The following is a 17,307-nucleotide window of genomic DNA, read 5'->3' as shown; positions in this document are numbered from 1 at the left end:
ACCTGAAATGATAAGGATACAAGAGGAGATGAGAGTGCTAAATGCATCATTACTGCTCCATAAAGGCAAATTATTTATTGTCCTTTCCTATAAAAATATCTTAGATGTTATTTAGTCATGTTTCTGTATTTTACTCTATATTATTGAACCCCATCACACCAAAAATATTCTGATATGTGATAATCTAAACCCAAGCCGATGCATAAGACTCTAATTTGACTTATAATTATAGTTGAAAGGTACAATTTTTTGCCAGTAAATCATAGCTTGCCGTTGTAATCAACTTGGCTATATAAAAAATAAAGATTCTCAAGATTTTGGTGTTAGAAAATGCCATTACTGATGGGCGGTGTCGACAGTTCATGAGAACGTGCACCACAATGATTTGTTTGAAGACAAATAGCTGCTATTATAAGATATGGCCTTCAAAGACACTGTTCTCCATGGCCAGATTAATGGGACCAGCCTCTTGCCGATATCACACTGCAACATGATGAACGGGAAATTAGCATAAAAGACTCCTTGCATTCTCTTAATGAGCTTTAATAAAAAGTGGCCACACAGCATGAGGAAATGGTCCTGACTGATGTCTCACATTATTGGGGATTGCACCCCTCAGAACTCCAAAAACCTTGTGTTCTGCCTGGTTCTCCTGCCCTCTCTCCCTAACTCTATCCCTCTCCTTCTCTCTCAATCTCTCTCTACTTCTCTCTCATTCTCTCTGTCAGTACTGCCTGCTGCTGAAGCCTGGTTCCTTCCTTTCCAGGACAACAGCCAAGGGACAGTCTAGTGATAACAGGCCTGCCATACCGGCCCACTCTCGGCTCTCACACCTCTATTTTATTCAATAGCACAGTTCTGAAGTCAACCCGCGTTTTCCTTCATGCCACAAATATTAGATTTTTCATATCCCTAAGCAACAACTCCCTTCATCAGGGTGTCTTCAATGTGAACAACACAGAGCTGTGTTTCTGAATGGGTTATGGATTTGTTTAGGATGTCAATACTATGTTCGTGTTACAGGTCTGAGAGAGAGTTAACACGCTGTGCTTCCCTGAATGAGTGAACACTACAGGATACAGTACAGGATATAGAGGATATACACTGAGTGTACAAAACATCAGGAACTCCTGCTCTTTCCATGACATAGACTGACCAGGTGAATCCAGGTGAAAGCTATGATCCCTTATTGATGTCACTTTTTTAAATCCACTTCAATCAGTGTAGATGAAGGGGAGGAGACAGGTTAGAGAAGGATTTTTAAGCCTCAAGACAATTGAGACATGGATTGTGTATGTGTGCCATTCAGAGGGTGAATGAGCAAGACAAAATATTTAAGTGCCTAGGTATTGCAGTAGGTGCCCGGCGTACAGGTTTGAGTGTGCCATGAACTGCAACGCTGCTGGGTTTTCACGCTCAACAGTTTCTCATGTGTATCAAGAATGGTCCACCACCCAAAGGACATCCAGACAACTTGACACAACTGTGGGAAGCATTGGAGTCAACATGGGCCAGCATCCCTGTGGAACGCTTTCGACAGCTTGTAGAGTCCATGCACCGACGAATTGAGAGTTCTGAGAGCAAAAGGGTTTGCAAATCAATATTAGGAAGGTGTTCCTAATGTTTTGAACACTCAGTGTGTATATACACTGCTCAAAAAAATAAAGGGAACACTTAACCAACACAATGTAACTCCAAGTCAATCACACTTCTATGAAATCAAACTGTCCACTTAGGAAGCAACTCTGATTGACAATAAACTTCACATGCTGTTGTGCAAATGGAATAGACAAAAGGTGGAAATTATAGGCAATTAGCAAGACACCCCCAAAAAAGGAGTGATTCTGCAGGTGGTGACCACAGACCACTTCTCAGTTCCTATGCTTCCTGGCTGATGTTTTGGTCACTTTTGAATGCTGGCGGTGCTCTCACTCTAGTGGTAGCATGAGACGGAGTCTACAACCCACACAAGTGGCTCAGGTAGTGCAGTTCATCCAGGATGGCACATCAATGCGAGCTGTGGCAAAAAAAGTTTTCTGTGTCTGTCAGCGTAGTGTCCAGAGCATTGAGGCGCTACCAGGAGACAGGCCAGTACATCAGGAGACGTGGAGAAGGTCGTAGGAGGGAATCAACCCAGCAGCAGGACCGCTACCTCCGCCTTTGTGCCAGGAGGTGCACTGCCAGAGCCCTGCAAAATGACCTCCAGCAGGCCACAAATGTGCATGTGTCAGCATATGGTCTCACAAGGGGTCTGAGGATCTCATCCCGGTACCTAATGGCAGTCAGGCTACCTCTGGCGAGCACATGGAGGGCTGTGCGGCCCCACAAAGAAATGCCACCCCACACCATGACTGACCCACCGCCAAACCGGTCATGCTGGAGGATGTTGCAGGCAGCAGAACGTTCTCCACGGCGTCTCCAGACTCTGTCACGTCTGTCACATGTGCTCATGTGCTCAGTGTGAACCTGCTTTCATCTGTGAAGAGCACAGGGCGCCAGTGGCGAATTTGCCAATCTTGGTGTTCTCTGGCAAATGCCAAACGTCCTGCATGGTGCTGGGCTGTAAGCACAACCCCCACCTGTGGACGTCGGGCCCTCATACCACCCTCATGGAGTCTGTTTCTGACCGTTTGAGCAGACACATGCACATTTGTGGCCTGCTGGAGGTCATTTTGCAGGGCACTGGCAGTGCACCTCCTTGCACAAAGGCGGAGGTAGCGGTCCTGCTGCTGGGTTGTTGCCCTCCTACGGCCTCCTCCACGTCTCCTGATGTACTGGCCTGTCTCCTGGTAGCGCCTCCATGCTCTGGACACTACGCTGACAGACACAGCAAACCTTTTTCCCACAGCTCGCATTGATGTGCCATCCTGGATGAACTGCACTATCTGAGCCACTTGTGTGGGTTGTAGACTCCGTCTCATGCTACCACTAGAGTGAGAGCACCGCCAGCATTCAAAAGTGACCAAAACATCAGCCAGGAAGCATAGGAACTGAGAAGTGGTCTGTGATCACCACCTGCAGAATCACTCCTTTTTTGGGGGGTGTCTTGCTAATTGCCTATAATTTCCACCTTTTGTCTATTCCATTTGCACAACAGCATGTGAAATTTATTGTCAATCAGAGTTGCTTCCTAAGTGGACAGTTTGATTTCACAGAAGTGTGATTGACTTGGAGTTACATTGTGTTGTTTAAGTGTTCCCTTTATTTTTTTGAGCAGTGTATATATATATACATGTGAGGGAAAATGTACTGCTCTAGTGTATGGACCTGTCCTTCTTCCTCTTGTCACTCTAAATCTACTCTGAGGCGTTGTCTAATGAAGCAGCCAGCGGAGAGTGTATGATGACTATGGATCAGCCGCAATTGTGATTTTGGGACGCCATTCCACCGAGCTGCAATTACCAGCCATTTGTAGCTGGAATGAGAGCTTGTCGCTTGCAGCTCAATGTTCCACCACCACCATTATGCCGAAAAGCTAAAGGATTTGATGTGCATAACAAAACACACATCTCATTGCTCGTTCTCCACCCTACTGGGCACTGATTTGCACTCACTGCAGTTTTCTCTCTCCGATGAGCTGATTGTGGATATTCCTGTGTGTGTGTGTGTGTGTGTGTGTGTGTGTGTGTTTGTGTGCACCTGTGTCTCTATTTATAAGTAAATACATTCTGAAAAATGTAGACACGCCATCGGCTTTCCACATTAGCTAAGACATTGTCCCACCCTGTACACATCACAGCCAACAAACCCCCAAATACACAGCCTGGCCTGGGCTTCTTGCAGTGTTTTGGCATTTGAGTGTCAGATGGTTTGTATCTCTCAGCCATTTGCTCCATTTGTGTCAGCTTTGGTCCAGCTTTGAATGAGCTATCCCTTCAACGTAATGGCAGAACCTCCCTTTACAGAACAACAGCCTTTCTTCAATAGCAGCACTGAGTGTCTGGGCCACATACAGCACAGTACTGTAGCTGTCCTGCTATGCATGCTAGATCTGCTCTCCCTGGTATTAGTATTCAGACAGGTGTGGTATGGTCACTGCTGCTCTTCTGGTGTCGGCTAGCTCATTGGCGTCATGCTGACAGAAGCAATTCCATGTCCACCACTGCCCTGTGCTGCTCTCTCCTCATAATAGATATTGACAGGTGGAGTGCAGATAACACTAATCTCCATCCTAACACAATTGGATATGTCATAGAGGGCTTTTTCATCATTATAGCATTCAATTCACAACTTTGTCGGCCCGTTAATAGCATTTCATGCTAGCATACGCCGTGCCCTGTAGCTGAATGGCTGTGTAATTGTCACCCTTCCTCTCTTCTCTGGTTCCTCGTGCTCCAGCCCGGTAGGTAATAAGCCCTGCCAGTGGTCTTATACTTCATCTTTACTTCAACCCCCAAGCTGAAGGCTGCGTGGTTTCCTCATCTCTCGCTAGTGTCCGACTGTTTCCCTGTTTACATAAAAAATGCTGTTTTATAACTTGCCATCAAAATGCAGTTGATGAATAATGCATGTCTCTTATTAATGAGCTTATGGAGCACGCAACCCTAATACAGATAGAGACAGCATATATCCCTGCCCTAATAAAAGGTTGTGTATCTACAGTGGGGCAAAAAAGTATTTAGTCAGCCACCAATTGTGCAAGTTCTCCCACTTAAAAAGATGAGAGAGGCCTGTAATTTTCATCATAGGTACACTTCAACTATGACAGACAAAATGAGAAAAAAAATCCAGAAAATCACATTGTAGGATTCTTAATGAATTTATTTGCAAATTATGGTGGAAAATAAGTATTTGGTCAATAACAAAAGTTTATCTCAATACTTTGTTATATACCCTTTGTTTTTGGTAAAAACTCAACTCGTCGTGTTTGGAGGACAAAGAATGCTGAGTTGCATCCAAAGAACACCATACCTACTGTGAAGCATGGGGGTGGAAACATCATGCTTTGGGGCTGTTTTTCTGCAAAGGGACCGGGACGACTGATCCGTGTAAAGGAAAGAACGAATGGGGCCATGTATCGTGAGATTTTGAGTGAAAACCTCCTTCCATCAGCAAGGGCATTGAAGATGAAACGTGGCTGGGTCTTTCAGCATGACAATGATCCCAAACACACCGCCGGGGCAACGAAGGAGTGGCTTCGTAAGAAGCATTTCAAGGTCCTGGAGTGGCCTAGCCAGTCTTCAGATCTCAACCCCATAGAAAATCTTTGGAGGGAGTTGAACGTCTGTGTTGCCCAGCAACAGCCCCAAAACATCACTGCTCTAGAGGAGATCTGCATGGAGGAATGGGCCAAAATACCAGCAACAGTGTGTAAAACCTTGTGAAGACTTACAGAAAACGTTTGACCTCTGTCATTGCCAACAAAGGGTATATAACAAAGTATTGAGATAAACTTTTGTTATTGACCAAATACTTATTTTCCACCATAATTTGCAAATAAATTCATTAAAAATCCTACAATGTGATTTTCTGGATTTTCTTTTCTCATTTTGTCTGTCATAGTTGAAGTGTACCTATGATGAAAATTACAGGCCTCTCTCATCTTTTTAAGTGGGAGAACTTGCACAATTGGTGGCTGACTAAATACTTTTTTGCCCCACTGTATATACAATATAAAGATGTAAATTAATCCTTCAAATAACCTGCCTGACATTGTCTTTAATATGGTGTGATGTTTCCAACTGTATGAGCAAACTAATGAAAGATAAAGACAGGGGGGATGTTTTACATTTTAGCAGATGCTCTTCTCCAGAGCGACTTACAGGAGCAATTAGGGTTAAGTGCCTTACTCAAGGGCACATCAACAGATTTTTTCACCTACTCGGCTCGGGGATTTGACCCAGCGACCTTTCAGTTACTGGCCCAACGCACAGTGTCTCCCGACCCCTCTTGTCTCAGCCTCCAGTATTTATACTGTAGTAGTTTATGTGTCGGGGTCTAGGGTCAGTTCGTTATATCTGGAGTATTTCTCCTGTCTTATCTGGTGTCCTGTGTGAATTATGCTACTATGCTCTCTCTGATTCTCTCTCTCTTTTTCTTTCTCTCTTTCTCGCTCTCTTTCTTTCTTTCTTTCTTCCCTTCTTTCGCTCTCTCGGAGGACCTGAGCCCAAGGACCATGCCTCAGGACTACCTGGCCTGATGACTCCTTGCTGTCCCCAGTCCACCTGGCCGTACTGCTGCTCCAGTTTCAACTGTCCTGCCTGCGGCTATGGAACCCTGACCTGTTCACCGGGCGTGCTAACTGTCCCAGACCTGCTGTTTTTAACTCTCTAGAGACAGCAGGAGCGGTAGAGATACTCTGAATGATTGGCTATGAAAAGCCAACTGACATTTACTCCTGAGGTGCTGACCTGTTGCACCCTCGAAAACCACTGTGATTATTATTATTTGACCCTGCTGGTCATCTATGAACATTTGAACATCTTGGCCATGTTCTGTTATAATCTCCACCCGGCATAGCCAGAAGAGGACTGGCCACCCCTCATAGCCTTTTTCCTATCCAGGTCTCTTCCTAGGTTCTGGCCTTTCTAGGGAGTTTTTCCTAGCCACCGTGCTTCTACACCTGTATTGCTTGCTGTTTGGGGTTTTAGGCTGGGTTTCTGTACTGCACTTTGAGATATCAGCTAATGTAATAAGGGCTTTATCAATACATTTGATTTGATTTTGATTTGATTTGACTTAACCACTGGGCTACCATCCACCACTTCAGGAGCTCATAATATTAAGTCACACAGAGATAATTACAACGTTATAGTGTACAGTGTCCTTGCTTTTCAACATAGTAAGAGATACAGACAGTTATGAATGGAATGCTATATAAAGGACAGAATGAATAGGAGTCTCTTACACCTGAGGAGAACTATAATAAGACATACTAGCCTCCCAAGGACTTTTACCAGCATCACACTTAATGTGTGCTTTAATGTGTGAGATCACAAATACTAATTCCCTACAAAAGGCTATACAGTTATGTTTGTATTGCTGTGCAAGTTGGTGTATCATTTTCACAAAGCACATTCATACAACATGATACAAATGTGAAAATCATTTAACTGAATAGTAAACACTGTCGCACACACTGAATCCTAACTCAAGCTCAACAGGCACAATGGAATTCAAGGAGGCTCTGCGATTCTATTCTGAAGTGGTACGTCCTCAAGAATAAATGCACCAACTCCTGATATGGAGATGGGAGAAAGATAATTATATTTCCAATTTGAGATAAAGACACTTGGGATAAGTAAGCAATGAATGAATGCATATCTAGGTGTTTCCATGCCAATTCATAATGCAGAGTACCATCAAAACTCAGATGGCATCAATATGCATATTGCTCTTGCACGCGCACACACACACACACCATACATGCTGATCCATCTCCGGCACTTCAAATGGGATTTTAGTGGACAAACACACACAACAGCAGTGCATAATGCATGAAATGACCATGGATCACTAGAGGTGATGTGAGGGTATCAGTGTGTTTAACAGTAAGATAAAGAAAGATGAATTTGTTCTTAACTGACTTGCCTAGTTAAATAAACGTAAAATAAAACAAATAAAATAAATAAGAAAAATCAGAAGGCTAGCGGATAGAGAGCTGAGTCCCAGCCCACAGCCACCCAGGCCACTGTTAAAGGCATGTGGGACTAAGGGAGCATGAGACTCATGAAGCCAACCTAATCACTTCCTTTAGCCTGCTTCTTTAATAGACAGGCTGAATAAGGATTATAATCAATTCATATTGTGCATTTGGCTGTTCCAGATTCCTACAGCGCAGAGCAGAGGCTGTACACTGCTCAGAGACATGCTCATCAGGAGTGAGAAGGAAAACACAGCTTGTGCCAATGTGGCTCTTGCTGAGAACAGAAAGGAACAAGGTCAGTGAGAGCAGTGTCGCTCGATAGCATTTATGGGTTTGTGAACTATTCACAAGGATCTTTTATACATCTGAATTCATCTATGATTTACCTTCACCCTGCTGCATTGATTGACTGATTGATTTTGGATTACGATCGAAAAGAATGTCAAGATTATCTAAAATACCAGTTGCAAACAATTTGTTCACATATTCATATGTAACGCAACATTTGGCACGCTATGACACAAACTGTTATGTCACAACAGACATGATGTCACGTTCCTGACCTATTTCTGTTAGTTTGTTGTATGTGTTAGTTGGTCAGGACGTGAGTTTGGGTGGGCATTCTATGTTTTCTGTTTCTATGTTGGTTTAGGGTTGCCTGGTATGGCTCTCAATTAGAGGCAGGTGTTTGGCGTTTCCTCTAATTGAGAGTCATATTTAGGTAGGTTGTTTCACAGTGTTCGTTGTGGGTGGTTGTCTCCTGTGTCAGTGTTTGTCGCACCATACGGGACTGTTCGGTTTGTTTGTACATCGTTCTTTTTGTGTAGTCTATTTTCCCTGTTCGTGCGTTCTTCGTGTTATATGTAAGTTCGTATAGTTCAGGTCTGTCTACGTTTTCGTTTTGTTATTTTGTATCATTCCAAGGGTTTTCCCGTGTTTCGTCGTTGTCCTAAATAAATATTATGTATTCACAATCTGCTGCATCTTGGTTCAATCCCTGCTCCTCCTCTTCGGATGAAGAGGAGGAGGAGAACCGTTACACATGACCTTAACAAGAAGCACTTTAGAAGTCTTGCAAGAGCTCCAACTCTGAATAGTGCCCTGGTTCTTAAAATAAAAATGGATTGCGCCTCTTTCCAAAGACAGGCAACAAAGAGAATATTCTCCCATCAACTATATCACCATGAATAAATCCTTTAGAATTTCTACCTGTCTTTTTTTAGACAGAAAACTCACAATAGTGGGGAGAGAGTCGTATGCGTGTGAAGGTAGAGAGTTCTGTGCCTCCGTCACAATGGCCCAATATTACAGTCCGTCTTGGTGCTCAGGCCTGTCCATTAGGATCTAGCTGGCAGTGCCATGCGTGGCATGCCTCTCCTCCTCCCATGGCTGTCACACAGCCGAAGTGGTCACAGTAGACTGGTCAGGAGGGGCGATGGAGGGCTGGGTGGCTCACGCTACTGGGAGGTTACTCAGGGGTCAAGCTTTTAACACCCTCCCAGTCTGGCGTGAACAGTAGAGGTCACAGCTAAGACACTCTGCCCAGCCATTTCCTTTTCTACTTGTCTTGGAACAGTAACACTTAACTACAGGGCGTGGTACACCTTTACTCCTCTGACTGTCCCTCTTGGTGATATAGTGGGGCGGCAGGTAGCCTAGTGGTTAGACCGTTGGGCCAGTAACCGAAAGGTTGCTAGATCGAATCCCTGAGCTGCCAAGGAAGAAATCTGTTGTTCTGCCCCTGAACAAGGGAGTTAACCCACTGTTCCTAGGCCATCTTTGTAAATAAGAATTTGTTCATAAATGACTTGCCTAGTTAAATAAAAAATATACTGTATACAGTCTCCTCTTCAGTACCCCTCCTTTCTGGGATATCACTTAGCTGAAATGTCTGCCTTTAGACCTGAGACTTGGAGAGATCTCCATAATGGAGGTTGTCATGCAGGTGCCACCTGCTTGGTGTACTTGACTTCCCCTACCAATGTGGAGCCTCAGGGATTAGAGAAAAGGGAGTGGGAGGGCTGCAGCACTGTCCCTATGAGACAAGGTCACCTTAAATGGATTGGGATGAGGAGAAACCAATTCCCCCTGGGACAAAATCAGGGAGCAACTTATGAAAAAATAATTAAGCAGGATGCACATCAGTGGATGTCACAGCCAGAGGGGTGAGGGGGGGACCCAAAAAATCCTTAAGACAAGGGTAATGTTTGTTCACTTGATATCTGAGAGTGTCGCGATGGACAAAGGATAATTTTTTTAACCTCAAAAACAGTTTGGTTTTGTGAAAGGAGTTACTTTTGAAGGAAAAAGGCCTGGAGTTCAGAATGACGAAATTACATTTGAAACAATATTATGAAATATTCGACCGACATTAGTCTACGCCCAATGCCCTCCCATTTTTGTCTTAAGTCAGTTAGGACAAACAGATTAGCATTTATTACATTCGTAACATAACTTAGCTTTGGTAAGATTTTTATTTTCACAACCAATTAGTCATTTGCAAGGTTAATGTCTCATTTGAGGACAAATCATTTCTAACTCTGATTTATGGCTGTTCCTGTCACAGCTGCCGAATGAAGTAGACCAAAGCGCAGCATGGTGAGCGTACATATTCCTCTTAATGAGGATGACGCCGACAAAAACAATAAACAATACAAAAACAACCGTGAAGCTTAAGGCTATAGTGCCACAAACAAAGACAACCTCCCACAAAGACAGGTGGGAAAAAGGGCTACCTAAGTATGGTTCTCAATCAGAGACAACGATAGACAGCTGATTGAGAACCCTACCCGGCCAAAACATAGAAATACAAATAATAGAACTAAATAACATAGAATACCCACCCCAAACCACACCCTGACCAAACCAAATAGAGACATAAAAAGGCTCTCTAAAGTCAGGGCGTGACAGTACCGGCCCCCCCCCCAAAGGTGCGGACTCCGGCCGCAAAACCTGAACCTATAGGGGAGGGTCTGGGTGGGCATCTATCCACGGTGGTGGCTCAGGTGCGGGACGCAGAACCCCACTCCACCACTGGCTCACCCCACTTTGGTGGCACCTCTGGTGCGGGGACCCTCGTCGCCGACCCCGGACCGGGCACCCTCGCTGCGGGCCCCGGATCGGGCACCTCGCTGCGGGCCCCGGACCGGGCACCCTCGCTGCGGGCCCCGGACTGGGCACTGTCGCTGGGGGCCCCGGACCGGGCACTGTCGCTGGAGGCTCCGGACCGGAGACCGTCGCTGGAGGCTTCGTGCCATGGATCATCACTGGAGGCTTCTTGCCATGGATCATCACTGGAGGCTTCGTGCCATGGATCATCACTGGACGCTTCTTGCCATGAATCATCACTGGAGGCTTTGTGCCATGGATCATCACTGGAGGCTTCTTGCCATGGATCATCACTGGAGGCTTTGTGCCATGGATCATCACTGGAGGCTTCTTGCCATGGATCATCACTGGAGGCTTCGTGCCATGGATCATCACTGGAGGCTTCTTGCCATGGATCATCACTGGAGGCTTCTTGCCATGGATCATCATTGGAGTGAGAAGACGTATGGGCAGTCTGGTACGTGGAGCTGCCACAGGGCTCACCAGGCTGGGGAGACATACAGGAGGCTTAGTTCTGGGCGCAGGCACAGGACTCACCAGGCTGGAGAGACATACAGGAGGCCTTGTCCTTGACAGAGGCACCGGATACACTGGGCTGTGGAGGCGCACTGGAGGTCTCGAGCTTAGAGCCTGCACAACCCGTCCTGGCTGGGTGGTTATCTTCACCCTGCAAATGCGGGGCGCTGGCACAGGGCTCACTGGGCTGTGCAGACGTACCGGAGACACAGTGCGCAGAGCCGGCGCAGGATATACTGGGCCGAGGAGGCGCACTGGAGGTCTGGAGATCAGGGCTGGCACAACCCTTCCTGGCTGGATGCTCACCCTAGCCCGGCAGATGCGGGGAGCTGGGATGTATCGCACTGGGCTGGGAACGCGCACTGGAGACACCGTGCGCTCCACCGCATAACACGGTGCCTGACCAGTACGACGCTCGCCACGGTAAGCACGAGGAGTTGGCTCAGGTCTCCAACCTGACTCAGCCAATCTCCTCGTGTGCCCCCCCAAACATTTTTTGGGGGGCTGCCTCTCGGGCTTCCTTGCTAGCCGTGTTCTCTCGCAACGATGAAGTTCCACCTTTGCTGCCTCCAGCTCCTCCTTGGGATGACGATATTCCCCAGCCTGCCTCCAGGGTCCTTTACCGTCCAGGATTTCCTCCCAAGTCCATGAGTCCCCCTTACCACGCTGCTTGGTCCTTTTGTGGTGGGAGATTCTGTCACGGCCGTCAACGGAAATAGACCAAGGTGCAGCGTGGTGAGCGTACATATTCCTCTTAATTAGGATGATGCCGACAAAAACAATGAACAGTACAAAAACAACCGTGATGGTTAAGGCTATAGTGCCACAAACAATGACAACCTCCCACAAAGACAGGTGGGAAAAAGGGCTACCTAAGTATGGTTCTCAATCAGAGACAATGATAGACAGCTGATTGAGAACCCTACCTGGCCAAAACATAGAAATACAAATAATAGAACTAAAGAACATAGAATACCCACCCCAAATCACACCCTGACCAAACCAAATAGAGACATAAAAAGGCTCTCTAAGGTCAGGGTGTGACAGTTCCACTCCAATATACCTCTATTCTGTCAAACATCTTGGATAGTTTTATTGTAACAATAAGATTTTCTATCTCAAATTCTCCAACAACCTTGCAATGACCTCCAAACAATGCAGGAAGAAGCCCACCCCTCTTCAGAAACTCCCCCAAGTGGAGATACTTATATCAGCTGGCAGATATATCTTCACCAGCTTCAAAAACACCCTTTATCAATTCAATGTTTGTCATTTAGATGAATGAAGTGGAATCTCCTGAAGGATTTCCTCTGTGGCAGCTGCTTGGCCTTTAGCTGTGTCTAATAAATCTGTTGTGGTCCACAGTGGCTAAATGGACACGTCTGCCTGGGCAATCCATCATGGAAGAGTGGAGATGGATAGACATTGCCAATTCAAACCACTCACTGATATCATTTATAAATCACACTCACTGCACAAGCCTTCCAACAGACACTTCACTAGCCAGCCACAAAAACTATCTACCGTGAGCTATATGAGCTTGCTACTGTACGTTAGCATGCAGCCCCATAGTGCCTGTATCAGTAGAGTGTACGCCCCCACAGAGAACTAAAGGATTTTGCTCAATAAAATTTGAGGTCATTCCTATTGTACTAAGCGGTTGTTTTTCTTGTAACTATCTTGATTGTAGACTCCATTATATCTCCCTATTAGCATATGGAAATTCATGAATACATATTTACAGTACCACGTGAATGCATGGGGAAAAGAATATCAGAATATCATAACGCACACTTGAAATTAACTTGAAAGGAATTTAGGGGCTGAAGAGAGATGCTAGAGATACAGTATGGTGTACTGTAGCAGGGTTACAGTATGGTGTATTGTAGCAGGGTTACAGTATGGTGTATTGTAGCAAGGTTACAGTATGGTGTATTGTAGCAGGATTACAGTATGGTGTATTGTAGCAGGGTTACAGTATGGTGTACTGTAGCAGGGTTACAGTATGGTGTATTGTAGCAGGGTTACAGTATGGTGTATTGTAGCAGGGTTACAGTATGGTGTACTGTAGCAGGGTTACAGTATGGTGTATTGTAGCAGGGTTACAGTATGGTGTATTGTAGCAAGGTTACAGTATGGTGTATTGTAGCAGGGTTACAGTATGGTGTATTGTAGCAAGGTTACAGTATGGTGTATTGTAGCAGGGTTACAGTATGGCGTATTGTAGCAGGATTACAGTATGGTGTATTGTAGCAAGGTTACAGTATGGTGTATTGTAGCAGGGTTACAGTATGGCATATTGTAGCAGGGTTACAGTATGGTGTATTGTAGCAGGGATGTGGTAGGGACACGTAACATGTCTGTCAAGTTAAAATGTACGTTTTATTGTCACATGCACAAGTACAGTGAAATGCTTAACTCGCCAGCTCTACCCAACAGTGCAGCAATCAATATCAAAAGAGTATAACTATTTTAAAAAACAAATATATACAGTGGCTTGCGAAAGTATTCACCCCCCTTGGCATTTTTCCTATTTTGTTTCCTTACAACCTGGAATTAAAATAGATTTTTTGGGGGGGCTGTATTATTTGATTTACACAACATGCCTACCACTTTGAAGATGCAGAATATGTTTCATTGTGAAACAAACAAGAAATAAGACAAAATGCTGAAAACTTGAGCATGCATAACTATTCACCCCCCAAAGTCAATACTTTGTAGATTCACCTTTCGCAACAATTACAGCTTTCCCTCAAGAATTTCTCTGTATTTAGCGCCATCCATCATTCCTTCAATTCTGACCAGTTTCCCAGTTCCTGCCAATGAAAAACATCCCCACGGTACGATGCTGCCACCACCATGTTTCACTTTGGGGATGGTGCTCTCGGGGTGATGCGTTTTTCTTAATGGCCAAAAAGCAACATTTTAGTCTCATCTGACCAGAGTACCTTCTTCCATATGTTTGGGGAGTCTCCCACATACCTTTTGGTGAACACCAAATGTTTTTTCTTATTTCTTTCTAAAGCCCAGCTCTGTGCAGTGTACGGCTTAAAGTGGTCCTATGGACAGATACTCCAATCTCCGCTGTGGAGCTTTGCAGCACCTTTATGGTTATCTTTGGTCTCTTTGTTGCCTCTGATTAATGCCCTCCTTGCCAGTTCCGTGAGTTTTGGGTGGCGGCCCTCTCTTGGCAGGTTTGTTGAGGCGCCATATTCTTTCAATTTTTTTATAATGGATTTAATGGTGCTCTGTGGGATGTTCAAAGTTTCTGATATTTTTTTATAACCCAACCGTGATCTGTACTTCTCCACAACTTTGCCCCTGACCTGTTTGGAGAGCTCCTTGGTCTTCATGGTGCCTCTTGCTTGGCAATGTCACGTTCCTGACCTGTTTTCTCTTGTTTTATATGTCTTTATTGGTCAGGGCGTGAGTGTTGGGTGGGCAGTCTATGTTTTCTATTTCTATGTGGGGTTTTGTGTTCGGCCTGGTATGATTCTCAATTAGAGACAGGTGTGTATCGTTTGTCTCTGATTGAGAGTCATACTAAGGCAGCCAGGGTTTCACTGGTGGTTTGTGGGTGTTTGTTTCCTGTGTTAGAGTTTGGGCCACACAGGACTGTTGCAGGTTAGTCACGTTTGGGTTTTTGTTAATTTGTAGTGTCTTGTTGATGTTTCATTAAAATATGAACTCTTACCAATCCGCATCTTGGTCCGATCCATGCTCCTCCTCGTCTGAGGAGGAGAACGACATTGACAGCCGTGACAGAAACACCCACCAAACCAGGACCAAGCGGATTGGAGAAGGACGGCAAGAACCAAAGCAATGGAGAGAAGAGGAATGGACTTGGGAGGAGATCCTAGACGGTAAAGGACCCTGGGCACAGCCAGTGGAGTGTCGCCGCCCCAAAGCGGAGCTGGAGGCAGCGAAAGCGGAGAGGCGGCATTATGAGGCGCTTGCAAGGCAGAGGGGCTGGAAACCCGAGAGGCTCACCCAAAAATTTCTTGGGGGGTGGCTAAAGGGGAGTGTGGCGAAGCCGGGTTGGATACCTGAGTCAACTCCCCGGGCTTACCGTGGAGTGAGAGGGCGTCGTACTGGTCAGACACCGTGTTATGCGGTAAAGCGCACGGTGTCCCCAGTACGCGTGCTTAGCCCAGTGCGGGCTATTCCACCTTGCCGCACTGGGAGGGCTAGGTTGGGCATCGAGCCGGATGTCATGAAGCCGGCCCAACGTATCTGGCCTCCAGTACGTCTCCTCGGGCCGGCGTACATGGCACCAGCCTTACAGGTGGTGTCCCCGGTTCGCCTGCATAGCCCAGTGCGGGCTATTCCACCTCGCCGCACTGGCAGGGCTACGGGGACCATTCAACCTGGTAAGGTTGGAGAGGCTCGGTGCTCAAGAGCGCGTGTCCTCCTTCACGGTCCGGTATATCCGGCGCCACCTTCCCGCCCCAGCCCAGTACCACCAGTGCCTACACCACGCACCAGGCTTCCAGTGCATCTCCAGAGCCCTGTTCCTCGTCCCCGCACTCGCCCTGAGGTGCGTGCCCTCAGCCCGGTACCTCCAGTTCCGGCACCACGCATCAGGCCTATTGTGCGTCTCAGCCGGCCAGAGTCTGCCGTCTGCCCAGCGGTGCCTGAACTGCCCGTCTGCCCAGCGGTGCCTGAACTGCCCGGCTGCCCAACGCTGTCTGAGCCATCTGTCTGCCCAGCGCCGTCTGAGCCATCTGTCTGCCCAACGCCGTCTGAGCCATCTGTCTGCCCAACGCCGTCTGAGCCATCTGTCTGCCAAACGCCGTCTGAGCCATCTGTCTGCCCAACGCCGTCTGAGCCATCCGTCTGCCCAACGCCGTCTGAGCCATCCGTCTGCCCAGCGCCGTCTGAGCCATCCGTCTGCCAAGCGCCATCTGAGCCATCCGTCTGCCACGAGCCATTAGAGCCGCCCGTCTGTCCCGAGCCGTTAGAGCCGTCCGTCAGTCAGGAGCCGCTAGAGCCGTCCGTCAGTCAGGAGCTGCCAGAGCCGCCAGCCAGTCAGGAGCTGCCAGAGCCGCCAGCCAGTCAGGAGCTGCCAGAGCCGCCAGCCAGTCAGGAGCTGCCAGAGACGCCAGCCAGTCAGGAGCTGCCAGAGACGTCAGCCAGTCAGGAGCTGCCAGAGACGCCAGCCAGTCAGGAGCTGCCAGAGACGCCAGCCAGTCAGGAGCTGCCAGAGACGCCAGACAGTCATGAGCTGCCCTACAGTCATGAGCTGCCCTACAGTCATGAGCCGCCCTCCAGTCATGAGCTGCCCTCCAGTCAGGAGCTGCCCTCCAGTCAGGAGCTGCCCTCCAGTCAGGAGCTGCCCTCCAGTCATGAGCTGCCCTACAGTCATGAGCTGCCCTACAGTCATGAGCTGCCCTACAGTCATGAGCTGCCACTCAGTCCGGAGCTGCCACTCAGTCCGGAGCTGCCGCCCCTTATCCCGGAGCAGCCGCCCCTTATCCCGGAGCTGCTGCCCCTTCTTCCGGAGCTGCTTCCCCTTATCCCGGAGCTGCTGCCCCTTATCCCGGAGCTGCTGCCCCTTATCCCGATGCTGCCCCTTCATTTAGGTGGGTTGAGTTGGAGGGTGGTCATTGGGAGGGGGATACGGAAGCGGGGAGTGACTATGGTGGGGTGGGGACCTCGCCCAGAGCCTGAGCCACCACCGTGGTCAGATGCCCACCCAGACCCTCCCCTAGACTTTGTGCTGGTGCGCCCGGAGTTCGCACCTTAAGGGGGGGGTTATGTCACGTTCCTGACCTGTTTTCTCTTGTTTTATATGTCTTTATTGGTCAGGGCGTGAGTGTTGGGTGGGCAGTCTATGTTTTCTATTTCTATGTGGGGTTTTGTGTTCGGCCTGGTATGATTCTCAATTAGAGACAGGTGTGTATCGTTTGTCTCTGATTGAGAGTCATACTAAGGCAGCCAGGGTTTCACTGGTGGTTTGTGGGTGTTTGTTTCCTGTGTTAGCGTTTGGGCCACACAGGACTGTTGCAGGCTAGTCACGTTTGGGTTTTTGTTAATTTGTAGTGTCTTGTTGATGTTTCATTAAAATATGAACTCTTACCAATCCGCATCTTGGTCCG

At 47.2% G+C, this 17,307-nt stretch overlaps 1 protein-coding gene across 5 annotated transcripts in view; it reads right to left on the bottom strand.

The window, feature by feature from the left end:
• Positions 1-17,307, bottom strand: part of LOC129833490 (protein shisa-6-like) — a 108,158-nt gene that overhangs the window by 68,787 nt on the left and 22,064 nt on the right. The window lies entirely within an intron of this gene.

The sequence above is a fragment of the Salvelinus fontinalis genome, chromosome 34, assembly GCF_029448725.1.
Source record: "Salvelinus fontinalis isolate EN_2023a chromosome 34, ASM2944872v1, whole genome shotgun sequence".
In the NCBI taxonomy this organism is placed as follows: domain Eukaryota; kingdom Metazoa; phylum Chordata; class Actinopteri; order Salmoniformes; family Salmonidae; genus Salvelinus; species Salvelinus fontinalis.
The sequence above is the reverse complement of the archived record's forward strand: the minus strand, read 5'-3'. Positions and strand labels throughout refer to the sequence as shown.